The 17,849-nt window shown below is 50.8% G+C and overlaps 2 long non-coding RNA genes across 2 annotated transcripts; both read left to right on the forward strand.

Annotated features, from left to right (window-relative positions):
* Positions 1–10,227: 10,227 nt before the first annotated feature.
* Positions 10,228–11,035, forward strand: LOC147576351 (uncharacterized). The gene is made up of 2 exons (XR_015241409.1): positions 10,228–10,429; positions 10,779–11,035. It is a non-coding gene; the product is annotated as an uncharacterized LOC147576351 (long non-coding RNA).
* Positions 11,036–15,034: 3,999 nt separating this feature from the next.
* On the forward strand, positions 15,035–16,551 carry LOC147576352 (uncharacterized). The gene is made up of 2 exons (XR_015241410.1): positions 15,035–15,264; positions 16,256–16,551. It is a non-coding gene; the product is annotated as an uncharacterized LOC147576352 (long non-coding RNA).
* The last annotated feature ends 1,298 nt before the right edge of the window (positions 16,552–17,849 follow it).

The following is a 17,849-nucleotide window of genomic DNA, read 5'->3' on the forward strand; positions in this document are numbered from 1 at the left end:
ATAAGCCAGACACAAAAGAACACATGCTGTATAATTCCATTTACTTATTCCATTTATATATTTAAGAAAACCAGGCAAAACTACTCTCTGATGTTGGCAGTCAGGATGGCGGTTACCATGAGGGTGGTGGCTGGGAGGGCCTAAGGGGATTCTGGGAGGCTCCTCATGTTCTGTTTTGTTGTTGTTGTTGTTGTTGTTGTTGTTGTTGTTTTCAAGTTTACGTATTTATTTATTTTAAGAGAGAGAGAGAGAGACAGCACAAGCGGGAGGAGGGGCAGAGAGAAGGAAAGACAAAAATCCCAAGCAGGCTCTACACCATCGGTACAGAGCCCGATTTGGGGCTGGAACTCACAAACTGTTGAGATCATGACCTAAGCCGAGGTCAAGAGTCAGACGCTTAACCAGCTGTGCCACCCAGGCGCCCCTCATGTTCTGGTTTTGATCTTGGTGTTGGCTCCTGGGTGTGTTCATTTTGTGAAAATTCCCAGCATGGGACACTCGCAGTTTGCATGCATTTCTGCATGCATGATCCACTTCTGTATACAAAAACAAAAGCACCTCCTGTGCCTGCCCACCACACTGGAATAAAAGCCAGACTCCTTTCTGTGGTCCGTAAGGCCCTGCTGGTCTCTCCGACCTGTCCTATCGTCCTCCTCCTCACCCACCGATCTCCCGCCTCTCAGGCCTTCTGGTGTTCCTGACACCTGCCAAACCATTTTCCACCTCAGGGATTCTCGCTTGCTGGTTCCTCTGCCTGGAAAGCTCTTTCCCTGCTCGTGCTCCCTCTATCCCCTCAACATCACCCTCAAGCAGTCACCTCTACAGAGAGGCCCTTCTGACTACCCCACAGAGAGTCCTCCACCCACACTCATTTCCTTCAAAACACCAGCCGTGATCGGCAATTATTTCATGTATTTGTTTACAGTTAATTTTCTGCCTCCCCCACTAGACTAACAGTCGCAAACACACGGCACAGTTACTACTTGCCAAGTGCTCTTCTAACATTGTATTAAGGCATTGAGTCCCCACCCCAACCCCATGGGGAGACACTACTTTTAGGCCTATTTTACAGTTGAGGCAACTGGGGCTCAGAGAGGTTATGAGGTTACATGTAACTTCCTCATGGTCACACAGCTGAAAAGCAGCAAAGCTGGGGTTTGAACCCAGGGAGCCTGGCCCCGGAGTCTCTGCTTCAACTCTACACTTTGACAATGTTGCCTATCTTCTTCCTTGTAACCTAGCTGGGGTGGTGCCTGGCATACAGTAGGTACTCAATCAATGTTTGCTATGTGAATAGTAAATGAACGAATGAGAGAATGAAGGGTTAGTGGAAAGTGGGGGGGGGAGGGGCTTGGATCCCAGAGTGGGTGTTGAGGAGAGGAGGTGTGCAATGGTATTTGGAGTCCCAACAGCAAGCTAACCAGGGAACTGAGAGCAGTTGGAGGTTCTGATACAGTTGGAACTAACTGTAAGCCGTGGTCAAGGCCAAGGCCTTACCTGGGTCTGGGCTCAGGCACATCTCCTGCCGAAGTTGAGCCCACTTTCAGCCTCCCCTACAGACGCTGCAAGGCACAGAGGTCTGGAGCTTTGGTGCCCCCTCAACCCCACAGTCCACACTCTGAAGGCCCTGGCTCTGGAATCGTGGGTCTCCACTGTGGATGTCCTGGGTGTCACATTCGCTCCCATTCGGCCATTCCCAAGAGTCCCACAGCTGTTCGGACTCCCTCTCACCCCACCCCCAGAAGCCAGGAACACCCCAGAAGAAACTCCCAGTTCTACCTGTGAGTTCTGGAAAGTTCTCTGTGCTTGGCCTCAGTTATCCCATTCCCTTCCATAAACTGGGATCATCTGTTCCGATATCACCAACTGTTGTGAGGATTACATGGTGTAACAGCCAAGAAAATACTTTGCTTGAATCCCAGTTCGGTATGATTACTTCAAGAAAATATGGGGTCAGGTAACAGCGGCCGCTCCCATTGGCTGAGGGCTTGCTGTATGCCACTCATGCGCCCCTTTACTGCCCCTCCAGCCTCGTGAGGCTCATCCCCGTGTCTTACGGATGAAGGCACTGAGCTCAGAGAAGGGAAGCCACTTGCACATAACGGGAATTCACGTTTACATCTGCCTGACCTCAGAGCTCATGCCCAGGGGCATCAGGGCTGAGCCCGTCCAAAAATGAAAGAGTCGGGCCCTCGGAGGTGACAAGTCTCAAGATGCAGGGCAAGGAGTGGCCAGCCAGGGCCTGGACAATGTAGAGACGTGCTGGGTTCCCTGCCAGAATCCCCAAACTGGCTGGCTGGTTTCGTGCCTCCCACTTTCTCATTCACTCTGTCACACTCTAAGGCTGATGGGGGAAACAGGCAGAGCGCAGGAGAGGAGTCATGCCATGAGTTAACGGTGGATGGGGGTTGTGGCACTCTGTCTCCACCCCCACCTCCGAAGCCCAGGCCCTGTAGGGTGCCCGGTGCCTCCCCCACCCCTTTCCCAGGCTACCCACCCCTGGTGCCCTCTTGGCCACACTCTGCTCCTTCCGTGGCATCTCCCACCTCAACCTCATCATTGCCTTGGCGGACTACAGTGCTGGTCTGAGGTGCGAAGGCGAGCTGGGGACACCGTTAGGGGCCCCAAGTGCTTAGAGCTAGGGGGACCCGCTCAGCATTGGGCAGGCACCAAGGCTTCTTAACCCCTCGGCCCCAGTGGCCCCTGGGTCTGGGCAGGGTGTCGCCACAGACGGTAGCTTGGAGCCAGGATGGTGGGGGATGTGGAGATGTGCAGAGTAAGCAGCAGCAGAGGAGGGGCAGAGCTGCCGGCGGGGGCGGGGCGGGGGGGCAGGGTGCTGAACAGCAGGGGAAGATCAGGCCCTCACAGCCATGTTAGTGATTTTCAAACTTTATGCCCAGAACCCTTTCTTTATGAAACAAATCAAAGGGATCTGTTCCCATTGAAGCCAGAGCTTCCTCTCCATCCTGGGGCTCTGGGAAGCATAGTCTGAGGTTCAGTTCACTGAGGTCTATTTTGGGGGTGCCCAGGTTGTAGCTGAATAATGGCCCTCTGAAGATGACCATATTCTCATCCCCCAAACCGTGAATATTACCTCCCGTTGTAAAAGGGAAGTTGCGTGTGTGATTAAGTTAAGGGTCTTGCGATGAGAGTATCCTGGATTATCACCGTGAGCCCAGCGTGATCGCAGGGGCCTTTATAGGAGCGAGGCAGGAGGGCCGGAGTCAGAGAATAGGTAAGCGACAAAAGGCCAAGTGATGCCGGGCCATGAGCCAAGGAATGAGGACAGCTTCTAGAAACAGGAGAAAAGCAAGGAAATGGATTCTCCTCTCAAGCTTCCAGAAGGAACTAATCCTGCTGAGATCTTGATTCTAGCCCTGTAAGACCCATTTCAGATTCCTGACCTCGAGACTGCAGGAGAATAAATTTAAGCCTCGATTGTGCAGTAATTTTTTATTTTGTGTGGCAAAAGGAAGCTAATGCACCCAGGCGGGTCTTGAGTAACCAGCTTCAGGAAGGCCAGAAGCAGGCATGGGGAATGGGGGGGTGGGGGTGCACTGCCTTCTGCAGAGACGTCTGGGAAGAGGGCTGGCTTGAGGGTGAATCAGTTCCCAAGCTTCTGGTGGCTCTAGTATTCCGCCATATTCTGGGATCATGTCGCTCAGCACAGCAAGTGTGGCTTATGCCCTGGCCAGGGACTCCCTGTCTTCTCCTCTATCTGCCGCTTTCCTGGACCCAGGAAAGGTAGGGCCAGCCAACGGGTCTCCTGAAAGGAGGCAGACAGGGCGCTGCCCCCGGGGCTTATACTCTAGTGAGGAAGATAAGAGGTGAACAAGCAAGGTAACAAGATACTTAACGGACTTTGATAACTTGACCAGTAAGCAGGGTGACGTGACAGAGAGTGGCTAGGTGGTCAAGGAAGGCTTCTGAGGAGGTGACATTTGAACTAGACCTACAACGATAGGACTCTGGGGCAGTCCAGGCAAAGGAAACAGTGAGTGTCAAGGCCCTGGGGCAGCGGGGAGCCTTGTGCAGAGGGCCTGGCAGGTTTAGGCAATGGCGATAAAAGTCCCCTCAGAAGGAGTAGGGACCACCATGATGTAATGTCAGTTCTCGTGACTTCTTCTCTGGCTACTCTGGGGAACAGGGATAGAGGGCAAGAGTTTGGAAGCTATTGCAGGATTCAAGCAGAGAAGGTGAGAGCTTGGAACCGAGTTTTTGTTTATTTTTTAAATGTTTATTTATTTTTGAGAGAGAGGGGAGGGGCAGAGAGAGAGAGGGAGACAGAGGATCCGAAGGGGGCTCAAACTCCTGCTCTGTGAGATCATGACCCGAGCCAAAGTCGGATGCTTAACTGGCTGAGCCGGAACCGACTTTTGTCAGGAAGAGGAGTGGACAGATTTAGGGTCTATCTTGGGGGCACAACAACCAGTTAAGAAGAGAAGGTGCTGTCATTCCTTCTACGCCATCCATGAGGCTCATAAAATAGAGTGTAGTTCCAGAACAAGCTTGCCTCGGGGAGATTCTGTGATGCCCCTTTTTGACAATATGTGCCACTTAGAGACTCTGTCTTCCATGTTTAAAGAAACACTAGTCTAGCATCTGAAATGGCTGAAAAGTTATTTACATTTTTCCAAAAGCTTCTCTAGAAAATGCCAAAGAAGTGCATAATGCCCAGCAAAAATCCTTTCCTCCCGTCTTCTCTTACCCATGCCTGCTGCTCCCCAAATCTCTCTCTACCTGGCTCCAGACTCTGCTGAGTGCTCTGTTTGGGGCTCTCGCACCGCCTGCCCTCACCCTGCCTCTTGGTGCAGATGATGTTTCTCTCCAGCCATGAGCTCCTCAGCTTCCCAGTGAAATCCAGCCAGGCCTCCCCTGCTTTCTCCAGCCCCCCTCCTCCCCGTCCTTGCACAGTTTTTTTCCGCTCACGTACAGGGAGGAACTTTATAAAGATCCAAACGCGAAGGGATTCCAGTAGTGAAAGCCACAACAGCTGGGATCTGTCAGGCCTGTTTCAAACCCTCTTTATATTTTCACGATCTCATTTAATCCCACCAGGTTGATGCTATAATTAACTCTTTTTGCTGACAGAGAACCCAGGTCCAGTAAAGCTGAAATCACGGTCCATGTAGAGCCCCCGTACCAGGCCCCAGATCCTGGACGCTGTCTCTCTCCAAGAAGCCCCCTAACTTCCCTTTGTTCCTAGTTGGGGATCCCATCGTACCCGAGGGCACCCACCCTGCCTGATCCTGCATGCCTCCCTCATCCTCGTCAGGGTAAGGATGTGTCTCCAGCACAGCTCCTTGGAGAATTCCCCAGTTGAGTGCAGAGAGCATGAGGCCAAGGGGCTGGGACCCAGGTTGGGGAGGGCCTGGAGATGTGTGTTTGGGGGCAGGGACTCGTTCTCCCCAGCTCCACTGTTGTAACACTCCGCTCAGGGGACGATGAGTCTCTGCACCCACAGGACACCCAGGCTGCCTCATTCATGCGTAGTTCAGAGCCTCTTGGTTGAGGGAGCTGCCACTGACGTTAGGGCAGAGGAAATTCAAGTGGAAGTGTAGCTCTGGATGTAAGGTGCGGTGGGGGGCCCTTTCCAGCCACCCAGGACGTGCCCACAGAGACCTGTCTGCCGGCCACTCTCCCCTGCTGGGTATCGGTCTGTCCGTCTGCCTCTGTGGCTTGGAGGCCCAAGTTTGCTGTGACTCTTCCCACCTCCCTCTTGAGGCCCACGTTCACCGGCTGGGACTGTCCTTGCATTACTCCTGCCCCTGTTTTAGGCATTCCCAGCTGCCAGGAAACACCACTGTAGGAGGTGTTCCCAGATGCCCGTGGAGGGCAAGACAGGAAGCTTAGGCCCATCTGTGTCCTCAGACGCCCATGACAAACCTTGTTGCTGCCTCCATTTGGATGAAAACAGCTGTGTGACCAGCCCAGCACCCACCCCTTTCCTTCCCCTCAGCCTTTATTCTCCAGCCTGGGTCTCACCCACAAGGCTCCAGGTTCCCACCAGGTCCCAGGTGCCAGGGACATGCCTCGCTCACAGCCCGGCCTCGGTGCCCAGGCAGAAGGCAGGCTGGCAGGGGGCCCCTCTCTAGCCATCTCCAGAGAAGCTGGTGCTGGGGAGGTAGGGAAGCTAGCCCGTGGTGTCTGTGGCCCCCCATTCCATCCACTCAGCCCCCCAACCTCCCAGGTATCTGCTCTGGGCACACTGTTTGGATTCCCAGTCACTGAGTTCATCAATAATGTTCTCCCAACAAGCACTGTCTATGGGGATGCAGAGGCGAAGGCGACACTGTTCCTGATCCCTGAATGCTCCTAGGCTGGTGGGATAGTGTAGCTGCATGAACTGTGCAACCCCCCCCCCCACTGCCCCCCAAAGATCTGTCCGAGTCCTAACCCCCAGCACCTGTGAATGTAACCTTTTTTAGGAATCAGGTCTTTGCTGAGATAATTTAGGATCTCAAGGTGAGATTGCCTTGGATACAGAGTGAGCCCTAAATCCGATGGCTGGGGGCCTCTTAAGGGAAGACCACAGACACAGAGACACAGAGAGAAGGCCGTGTGAAGACGAGGCAGAGGGTGGATGTAGAAAGCCCAAGCGAAAAAAGGGTTGCTGGTCACGACCAGAAGCAGGGAGAGAGGCTTGGAAGAGAGTCTCCCTCAAGCCTCCAGAGGGAACCGAACCAGCCCTAACAACACGCCGATTTCAGACTTCTGGCCTCCAGAACTGTGAGAGGATAGACTTCTGTTGTTTTAAGCTGCCAAGCTTGTGGTCATTTGTTATAGCAGCCCCTAATACAGATGGCACGAACCCCAACCTGTGCCAGAGCACCGAGCAGAGTGCCACGGGAGTCTGGGGGCGGAAAGGCCCAGAGAAAGCTTCTCAGCCAAGGCCACACTTGACATGGGCCTGGAACCACGCAGGGAAGAGAAGGGTCGGGAGGACCTCATACTTGAGGGTCCAAGGCAGGACCATCTGGTGTGCTCAGCGTCCAGCTAAATGGCTGATGGGGCCTCGGCCCAGGGAGGGAGGTTGTGGGCCAGGAGCCCAGGGGGAGTGAAGGGGATGAACCCAAGGCCTGAAGGCCTTGAATGGCAGGGTTGGGGCAAAGAGGAGAGAGGTAGGAATCTTGGCTGAAAACCAGAAAGGTCTGGATGGCTCCCTCAGCTCCGGAAGGGCTGTAGGGAAAAGAGGGAGGTGTGATCCAACTGCACCTTGAACACCACCTGTCAGAAGAAGCTTTGGGAAGCAGATGTCAGCTCAGCAGAAACAAGAACTTGCTCACGGTCAGAGTCTCCCAAAGCGAAAGCATCCCCAAGAGGCACCAAGCTCCCACCAAAGGAGAACGTAGATAAGAGACCTCAGCACTGGATGGGGTTTGTTACAGGTGATCCGTAAGGGCCTCTTTCCGTCCCGAGACCCTATACTTTGCCTGGCTGGGCCTCTCTCCCCGGCAGCCAGCCTTGGGTCTCTCCCTACCCCACCCAGTGACTTGATTACCCTGACCTACTCTGGCTCAAGCCACCCACACGCCCTTTCCTGCCAGACTCTGGAGCCTGTCACCTGGGAGACATAGATCTCATCCCCTGAGGCCCAGAACTCAAGAATAACAAGTAGATTCTTGCTGCCACTTCCCAAAAGAAAGGCTGACTCGGGGCGCCTGGGTGACTCAGTCGCTTGGGCGGCCGACTTCGGCTCGGGTCATGATCTCGCGGTCCGTGAGTTCGAGCCCCGCGTCGGGCTCTGTGCTGACAGCTCAGAGCCTGGAGCCTGTTTCGGATTCTGTGTCTCCCTCTCTCTGACCCTCCCCCGTTCAGGCTCTGTCTCTCTCTGTCTCAAAAATAAATAAACATTAAAAAAAAAATTTTTTTTTTAATTAAAAAAAAAAAAAAAGGCTGACTCTCCTGGACCTCAAAGCCCCAACTTCCGTCCCAAGGGTCCCTTCTCCTTGGGGAACAACCACTTCAGCCCCCTTTTAGCATGTGCCTACGTCACACTAAGAATCTTCCATCTGCTAACCTTCTCCACAACCTTCAGAGGCAGCACGTACGGTTCAGAGCACCAGAGTCACTATGTGACCGTGGGTTGGGTTTCTTGACCTTTTCTATGCCTCAGTTTCCTCAAACTGCCAAACAACCATAACTGCCTCCTTAGACAAGTTACAATCTGGAGTGTGGCTCTTGTAAGTGATGGCTCTTCTTATCATTTTTGTGGCCCATGGTGCTGATTTCAAGGCTCTTTTGCCCCATTCCCCTGCTGCCATTTTAAGTGCCTACATTTTCAGATGAAGGCTGGTCTGAGGGCCCATGAATGAGACAGACCCTACCCTCTTGAAGTTCACAGTCTGACAGAGGAGGCTAACTTGTAACCAAGAAGGTACAAGACAATGTGATAAGGGAGTACAGAGCATGGTGGGAATGTAAAGGAGTGTGGCTCACCCAATCTGAGGGGGAAGGGGTTCCCAGAGGGCTTCCTGGAGGAGGTGACCTTTACGCTAAGACCTGAAAGATGACCAGGCATTGGCTAGGCAAAGCGGGTGGGAGAAGGCATGCCGAACAGAGGAAACTGGGCTGAAAAGAAGGAAGCTCAGTTTGCTGGGCTGTAAGCTCCATGAAAGCAGGGAGGGGGTCTGATCTGATCAACCTTGCATGTTCAGCACCTGGAATGTGCCCAGTAAATATGTGTTGAGGGAAAGAAATTCAACTGGGGAGGGGAAAGGAGCAAGATGGGGCTGTGGAGGTCGAGAGGGGCCACGTCGGGCCTCGTGGGCTCCAGTAATGTGGACTTCAGCTCAAAGGCTTAAATGCACATTGCAAGGAATCTTTTTGCTGGGATGAGAGGGGTAAGTGGCTGGAATTTTCTGCCACCCAGCACTAGCACCTGGCTTCAGCTCCAAGGCTCCAGCCTACTGGCCCATCCAGTCCTGGGGCCTCCTTCCCTGGACCTGGGCTTCCCCTTGCCTTCTCCTGCCCTTGACCCCCGGCTTGCACTCTTCCGGGTGCCTCACCTTTCCCTTGATCATGGACGGCCCCAGACTCTGAGTCTCTGTCTTTACCAGTGGTCCAGCTGCTGAGGCAACCGGCGGCTGGGTCTCCCTCTGCCGTTTGCAGTTGGTTTCTTGCCACTGGGGACCCTACCTAAGAACCTCACTTTTCCCACCTATACAATGGGCACTCCTCATCTTTGCCATCTCACAGGCTTGCTGTGAGGAGCCATGAGATGAGGGGGCAGCCCCCAAGAAGTGTGGGGCACGAGGTCAGGCCGATCCTGCAGGTCCAAGCTCCCTCCATCTCCAGGCCCTGCTGGAGGAGGAAGTGTCATGAGAAGACAGTCAAGGCACATTTCTTAAGCACCTGCTATGTGCCTGGGCCAGACTGGGAGACAAGTCCCTTACACCTAATGAGAATGTTGATTTCACAGGAGGTTTGTCACCAAGGGTGGGATTGTGACAGGGGACACTGTGAGGTTCAGAGCATGAGGCTCCCAGAGGGCCGAGGGGTTGGGGGGACTTCTGTGGGAAGCTCTTCAAAGAGCCCAGTGCCTCCAACGCAGTTTGAAAGGGCCTACAACACCTGATACCTGGGGGAAATTATTGCCCTCAAATGAAGAAAAGCAAAGCAGAGTTAATATTTGATCGTGCACAAATATTTTGTCAACTAGTAAACTGCACCTCAACGTAGCGTGGTAAAGAATCCTATTTACTGTGACATGACAACACAGTTGGCATGACGGGTTGTGGGATGCTGCCTTCAGGAGGAGAACCTGAGGCTTTAGGAAAGTCTTAAGTGACCTTGGCCCCCAAGTCCTTTCCCTACTTCATCAGGCCTGGGGTTCCCTTGGCTCAGCATGTTTGGGGGTGAGACCAAAAAATGTGTGGCACCATCACCAACAGACCCTGTTAAAACAGGACAGAAGAATCACAGGAATGCACCTCCCAAACCCTCCCCAGACCCTGAGCCATAGCTGAGGCTATCTTCCCCCAGAATGCCCAGAGAGGGGCGTCAGGGCCTCGTAGGCAAGAGCAGGATGCGAGGCAGTCAAGAAAGCATTTAGAGGTGGTGGCAGGTGTCACCGGCAGGGTGCTGGGCAAGCAGCTAACACAGAGCCAGAACAGTCCTGGTAAGACAAAGGGCATGAGCCCAGGAAGGAGTCTAGGGGACCTAGGGTTCAGGGGGGCTGGCACCGCCCACCTCCTGCTACATCACAATGCCTACTGTCTACACTGTGACTCCTCCCTTGGCTCTAACCTGTCCTATCCACCCCTTAAGACCCAGCAGGACAAAGGTGGAGCCTGCACTTGGGCAAGGTGACTAGCTCAGAAATCATGCCACCCCCCCCCCCCCCCCCCCCCACCGATGGAGCCTGGGATAGAGTTGGCCTGGAGGCTTCCAAGGGGGAGAAATGAATGAGTGAAGATTCTTCTTCTGGGTAATTCTTAAGACTGCTTTTTCTTTTTCTAGCCTGGGAGGTGGCAAAATATTTTCTCTTAATGTCTTGGGAAGCCAGAAATCAGGTCAGATATTTTTGTAGTATTTTCTCACTTGTACCTTCAGTTTTTTGTCTAGCCCTCCCTGTCCCTCGGGCCATACATTTTAAACTTCAGTCATAATGCCTTAGTAACTATTCCCCACATGCACCAAATCTTTCTTGCCTCCAGGTTTTTGCTCAATGCAATTCCTTTGGCCTGGAATGCCTTTTACCTGTTTCTCTCCATATAAAACTCCTCTTCATCCTTCAAAACCCTCTCCTGCAATGCCTTTCATAACTGTTCCACCAGGTCAGAGACATGGCAACAACCTAAGTATCTGTCAGTTGACCAATGGATAAAGAAGATGTAGAAGACAGGTACAACAGAATATTATTCAGCCATGAGGAAGAAGGAAATTTTGCCATTTGTGACAACACGGATGAACCTTGAGGACACTACGCTAAGTGATATGTCAGAGAAAGACAAATGCCATATGATCTCACTTATGCATGGAATTAAAATAGCCAGACTGGGTGCCTGAGTGGCTCAGTCGGTTAAGCCTCTGACTCTTGATTTTGGCTCAAGTCATGATCCCACGATTCATGGGATTGAGCCCCGTGTGGGGCTCTGTGCTGACAGCATGGAGCCTGCTTGGGATCCTCTCTCTCCTTCTCTCTCTGTCCCCCTCACAAATAAACAAACAGACAAATAAGCAAATATTTAAATAAGCTTGTAAAAAAAAAAATTAGCCAGACTCAGAGATGCAGAGAGTAGAGTGGTGCTTACCAGGGCGGGGGAATGAGGAGTGGGGAGATAGATGTTGGTCAAAGGGTATAAATTTCCAGTTATGGATGAATAACTTCTGGGGACCTAATGTACAGCATGGTGATTACAGTCAATAATACTGTATTATACACTTGGAAATTTGCCATGAGAGAAAAATCTTAAATGTTCTCACTCCAAAAAAGAAAGAGTAATCATGTGATGCGATAGACGTATTAGCGCTATGGATCATTTTTCAATACTTAAGTATATTAAATCAGTGCATTGTATACCTTAAATGTACACAATGTTCTATGTCGATCGTATCTCCATAAATCTGGAAAAAAGGAGTTATTTTTAAAGAAAGAATGGTTTCTGACAAATTATAAATGAGATCTGATGAAGGAATTCATGTATTTGACGCTCCTACAATTTGTACTTTACTGTGGTTTTTGCTTTTACCTGGTAAGAGAATAAATCAAATGATTTTCCACTAATATATATATATATATATATATATATATATATATATATATATATTTATACACACACACACACACACACACACACACACAAGGAAGACAGAAATGTGACCAAGGATGGGGCACTTGGTGGTGCCCAGTCGGTTGAGTGTCTGACTTCAGCTCAGGTCATGATCTCATGGTTTATGGGGTTTGGGTCCAGAGTCGGGCTTGGCGCCGACAGCCAGAGCCTGCTTTGGATTCTCTGTCTCCCTCTCTCTTTGCCCCTCCCTCGCTAGAGCTCTCTCTCTCTCTCTCTTCTCTCTATCCCTCTCTCAAAAATAAATAAACATTGAAAAAAAGTGTGACCAAAAGCAAACACTAGCAGGTAGCAGAAGGGAAAATAGGAGGAGGAATGAGCTGATGAATGAACAGATGACGATGACTAAAAGGACAGACAGGAGAAAATCAAATGAAGAGACGCTTCTTCAGTATCGGAAAGGAAGTGTTCTCCCTCTGAAATGAAGAGAAACCCTGTGATCCAAATCCAGTCTTTTAATAAATACACTTTCTTCTCCCACTTCCTCTTATTGCCTCTCACTCGGGAACTGAGAACTCTCTGTGTAAAAATAGCAAACCTGAAGGAGTGTGAAGGAAGCTCTCCACAGAGCACCCACCAGGAACCCCACTCTCACACCATGTCACCTACTTCCTATTTCCTGCTCATCCTTGGAAACCCAGCTCACGCCCCCTTCTCTGGAAAGCCTTTTCCAACCTCCCCCCCCCCACCGCCCCCAAGTAACAGAAACCCACTCAGGCCAGCTGAAGCAGAAGGGGGGGGGGGTGTCTCAGAAAGATCCAGCGTCTCAAGACGCCCCGGCAATGCAGCCAGATGTCCATAAAGGACAAGGAGCAGGGACAGAGAGGCCATCACGAACCCCAGTGGCTTCGCTCTGCGGCCCTGCTCCCTTCTTCCTTCTCTGCAGCCCCTTCATGGGGGAGAAGGGCCACCCAAAGCCCCCCAGTTAACATCATCTAGAATCCCAACCTGTGCTACCTTCTCTGGAGAGAACTCTGATTGGCTGGTGTGGATCAGGTGATCAGCCTTGCCCCAACCCTGTGTGGCCGGTTGTGCTGTCTCGTGGTCCACACCTGGCTCGGAGGGCCCGCTGTTGAGGGGAGGGGTGAAGGGATGTTGACGTTGCCCAAAAGGTGCCCCCTGCCTCCTGCTCGCTCATTTCTCACCCTCACTCTCCTTGCAGAATTAATCTCTGCCTGTGCTAACTGCACATTCTTTTTTTTTTTTTTTTTTTTAATTTTTTTTATGTTTATTTTTGAGAGAGCATGAGTGGGGGAGGGGCAGAGAGAGAACTGGAGACACAGAATCCAAAGCTGGCTCCAGGCTCTGAGCTGTCAGCACAGAACCTGACGTGGGGCTCGAACTCCTAAGCTGTGAGGTCATGACCTGAGCTGAAGTCAGATGCTCAACCAGCTGAGCCACCCAGGCGCCCCATGTACTAACTGCACTTTCTGGGCAACGTTATTTAAATTCTGATTGCGTTCTTCTGCTTGCTGTCTGAGTCGGCCATCTTCGCGCACTAGGCCGTGGGAGGACGCCGGCCTGCGGGACAGACAGACCCCTGACCCCTGTATTAGTTCCAGGTCTCCATCCTAACCTGTCTTCTGAGCTGTCTTCATGGATGTATACAGCCTGTGCACGGTTTAATCCTCTGCTGTTACGGTCTTGAAATTCACAATAATTTTGGGAAAAGAGTCCGCGTTTAGGTCTCGCACGAAGCCCAGCAAAGCATGTAGCTGCTGCTTCTCTCCTTGACTCACCTTGACGCCCTCTTTCCAACCCGGCTGGCTCAGTCTGCTGGGGCTGCCGTAACAAAATACCAGAGCCTGAGTGGCTTACGCAGCAGCGATTGTTTCTGCACACTTACGGAGGCCGGAAGTCCAAGATCAAGGTGCTGGCAAAGTCTGTTTCCAGTGACACCTCTCGTCCTGGCTTGTAGAGGGCCACCTAATGCTTTTCCCCATACGGTCTTTTTCCTCTGGGTCCCCATGGGAAAAGAGAGTGCTCTCTAGTGTCTTTTCTCCTCCTTCTTCTCTGTCTTTGTCTGAGACAGAGAGAGAGAGAGAGAGAGAGAGAGAAAGAGAAGAGGCAGAGAGAGGGGGAGACAGAGGAACCCAAACAGGCTCAGCACTGTCAGTGCAGAGCCCTACTCAGGGCTCAAACTCACAAACGGTGAGAACATGACCTGAGCTGAAATCAAGAGGCTGACGCTTAACTGACTGAACCAGCCGGGCGCCCCTTTTTCTCTTCTTATAAGGAAACCAGTCCTATCTGATTAGGGCCCCTCTTACGACTTCATCTAACCTTAATTACTTCCCCAACGGCCCAGTCTCCAAGTACAGGCATACTGGGGGCTTAAGGCTTCGCCACACGAATTTGGAGAGGGCACAATCCAGTCCACATCACCAACCTTCTCAGTTCGTGGCCTCTGTGCTTGCACCTCGTGCACAGACTCACGCCTGCCCTTTGCATCTGCCTGGTGGCACCGCCTCTTGGGGTTGACGTCTGGTTTCCCTTCTCAATGGTGGCCCATCTGGCCTTGGATTCCTCACCCCGGGAAGCATCCTGTTGAAACCAGTCTACCCTTGCCCTTGTCTGACACAGCCCCCCAGGGTAACGAGCACTCACACCCTTCAGGGACTCTGTGGGCTGCCTGGACGGTGTTTTCCACTCCTGCCAAACTCATCTGCAGTCTTCGGGACTCACCGCGACCCCTCCTAATCCTGCATGCCGTTTCTGCCCACCCCTCACTGCCCCCGCGGCTGGCCTCAGAGTTCCCTCCTGTGCGTCTTCTCTCTCGCCTTTAAAGCTTCCACCAAACCCTGCCGTAGAGGCCCTTTTAGGCAACAGGCTTGAGCAGTGGAAACTTGAGCAAAGGCAAAAGGGCCGAGAGTGACCGCCGAGCTGCCTGCGAACAGGCTCATGGAGCCAGGGGCCCTAACAGACCAGTGGGCTATTTACAACCGGTCACAGGTACCAAATACACGCCACACTCCCTCACTCTGGCCCCGCACCACCGCCTGTGCAATCTCTCCTTTGCTGTCCCGCTCGCGGCTCACTGCAGGGTGTTCCATAAACTCCTGTCCCTTTTGTTCTGCCTTAGGTGAATTCTTTCAGTGCTGTGCCACCTGCCCCCACTTAATCAGTAAGCCCCACACCTAATGCAGCGGCCAATATTGTGCCTGTTGGACCCACTGTTCCCTTTAGGAAGACAGGGGCTCTTGTCACCGTCTCTGACGCCTCACAGAGGGGGTTAGCACAGCGTGGGCACAGTACACGGTAAGGGGGGGCTTAGGTTTGTTGCCTTTGATCCCCTCCTCCCTAGTCCCTTTCTGATTGTACCCAGGTGTGCAGTGGGGACTGTCTGCGGGGACAGAGAGGGAGTTGGCCACTTCTAGGCCGAATGGGTGAAGAATCTTTTGGGTTCTTAATCATTTGGCTTAAAAAACCAAAGCCACCGCCCTGCTTCCGGTAAACTCGAGCCCTGCTTCAGGTGAGCCCCGCTTCTCTCTCTCTCCCTCTCTCTCTCCTTCTGCTCCTAATGGGATTCTCTGTCTCTCCCTCTCTCTGTCCTTGCTCACTTGAGCCTTCTCTCTGTCTCTCTCTCTCTCAAAAAAATAATAATAAAATAAAATAAAATAATTAAAAAAATAAAAAAACTAGAGCCACCAAAGGCCCCAGATGACCTCATGGCCTTTGGTCCTTTTTGCTTTTTATTTTCAGTCATGATAATCTTTAAGAAATACATTCATTAATTTTATGTATTTATGTATGTATATATGTATTTATTTATTTATTATTTTTAATGTTTATTTATTTTCAAGAGAGAGAGAGAAAGCAAGGAAGCAGGGGAGGGGAAGAGAGAGAGGGAGACACAGAATCCCAAGCAGGCTCCAGGCTCCGAGCTGTCAGCACAGAGCCTGACGTGGGGCTCGAACTCACAAACCGCAAGATCATGACCTGAGCCGAAGTCGGACACCTAACCGACTGAGCCACCCAGGCGCCCCAATTTTTTTTTTAAATCACAGAAGCTATATCACTGTACCAAGCATCAAACAAACGGCGGTACTTTAAGATTTGGAACACAAAAATTGGTATGAAAAACCAGAACCTTCGAACTCTGTAATAACTGGACTCAGGTCCCTTTGCCACAATTCTGCTTAATAGCAGCAAAATCCCTGACAGTGCCAACCTAGCACTGGACACTATACATTTACATTTAAATTTTGTGGTCTTCGAGAAGGTTTTTCTTACATTTTTGACCTTGGCTAAAGGCAGGAAATTCATTGCACTTTGAAACCCAGTGCACCTGGGATAGGGAAACTAAAGGGACCCCATGAAAACCTGCTTTTTTTCCCCCTCCTTTTCCTGCTTCTGTTCTTGCTAGGACCTACCTTCCCTCCTCACACATGCTTTAGAGAATAGATAACATACCTCTTCCTTGTAGAGGTCAAGGGTTTAATGATTTCTTTGGATTCTTCCAGCACAACAGATAACATCTAAGGAGTAAGTGGGCGGGGTGATCATTAACATTTTCCAAGACCACTGACTCCCAGAGACCCCCTAGCTCCAGGACCTAAGTGACCTATGAAGGACACCTAAACACCTGTCTGTGTTCTTGGATGCCTGAGAAGACTCGTGCACCAGACCACTGTCCTCAGTAAAACCCCCAGGCCCCAAACGAAGATGAGACTCTTATTTCCTTTCCGAGGGTCCCAGACACTATGCTTCTATCTGCACTCTCTTTATATCCTCAGTAAACTCACTTCTTCTCAGCTTACGTTTGATTTCTATCCTGCGTGAAGCCTCAGGGACCCTCTTGGCTGGTCCTGTGGGACGCCCCCTAAAGGACAGCATATTTATCAGGTGTTTATTTAGGTATTTGCATATGCATACATGCACACAGATTTCTGTGTATACATACATATTTTTGCTGTTAATTTTACTGTTTAGAGGCAGCTTGCCTGGGTTCAAATCCCCACTCTGCTCTTCACTACTTGTGCAACCTTGGGAAAGTTGCTTAATCTCCCTGTGACTCCATTTCCTCATCTGTAACATGGGAATAACAAGAGTAATTGACACATAGAATTGTGAAAATGACATTGAGGCAGGGGCTAGCACAAGATGAACGATGAACGCTATGCAGTGTTTCCTGTGAATATCGCATTATATGTGCAAAAGGTCAAGCTCACGCTTTTGCTCTGTTGCAGAGTATTTTATTTTATGGGAGCATCATAGGCTATCGACGGACCAAGGCTGTTTCTAATTTTGGGTTTTGCTAATAATGCTGCAACAGGTACACCAGGCGCATGTATTTTTTTTTTTTTAAATTATAGCCAAATTATCTCCAGAGATTATACCAGTTCATACTCTGGCAGACACTGACTCTTCCCCTGTGCTCTCATTGATACTGGACAGCCCGTTTCTCATCAGGTGAGAAGATGGTGATTCATTGTTTTAATCTGTATTCCTCTGGTTATATAAGGCATCCTCACGTGAGTACTGACCTGTTTCTTTCCTCTGTGTGAATTTCTCCATTTCCTTCCTTTGCCCGTGTATATGAGTTCCTATGTATCCTGGCTACAAATCTCCTCGTTTTGGACATTTACATGTTTTCTCCCATGCTGTCTCATCTTTGTTATCTTTTGATACTTGTTAACATAAAACAGTTTTAGGCTTACAGAGAATTTGTGAAGGTCGAACAGAGAGTTCTCATGGACTCCACACCCAGGTTTCTCTATTAACATCTTAGTGTTAATTAACATGGTACAATTGTCACAATTAATTAACCAATATTTACACATTATTATTAACTAGAGTGCAAACTTTTTCAGATTTCCTTAGTTTCTTTTCTTTAAAAGAAATTATTATTTTTTTTTAATTTTTTTAACGTTTATCTATTTTTGAGACAGAGAGACAGAGCATGAACGGGGGAGGGGCAGAGACAGAGGGAGACACAGAATCAGAAGCAGGTTCCAGGCTCTGAGCCATCAGCCCAGAGCCCGATGCGGAGCTCGAACTCACGGACCGCAAGATCGTGACCTGAGTTGAAGTCGGACGCTTAACCGACTGAGCCAC

This window comes from Puma concolor, chromosome D1 (assembly GCF_028749965.1).
Source record: "Puma concolor isolate L17-30 chromosome D1, mPumCon1.1.hap2, whole genome shotgun sequence".
NCBI classification, from domain to species: domain Eukaryota; kingdom Metazoa; phylum Chordata; class Mammalia; order Carnivora; family Felidae; genus Puma; species Puma concolor.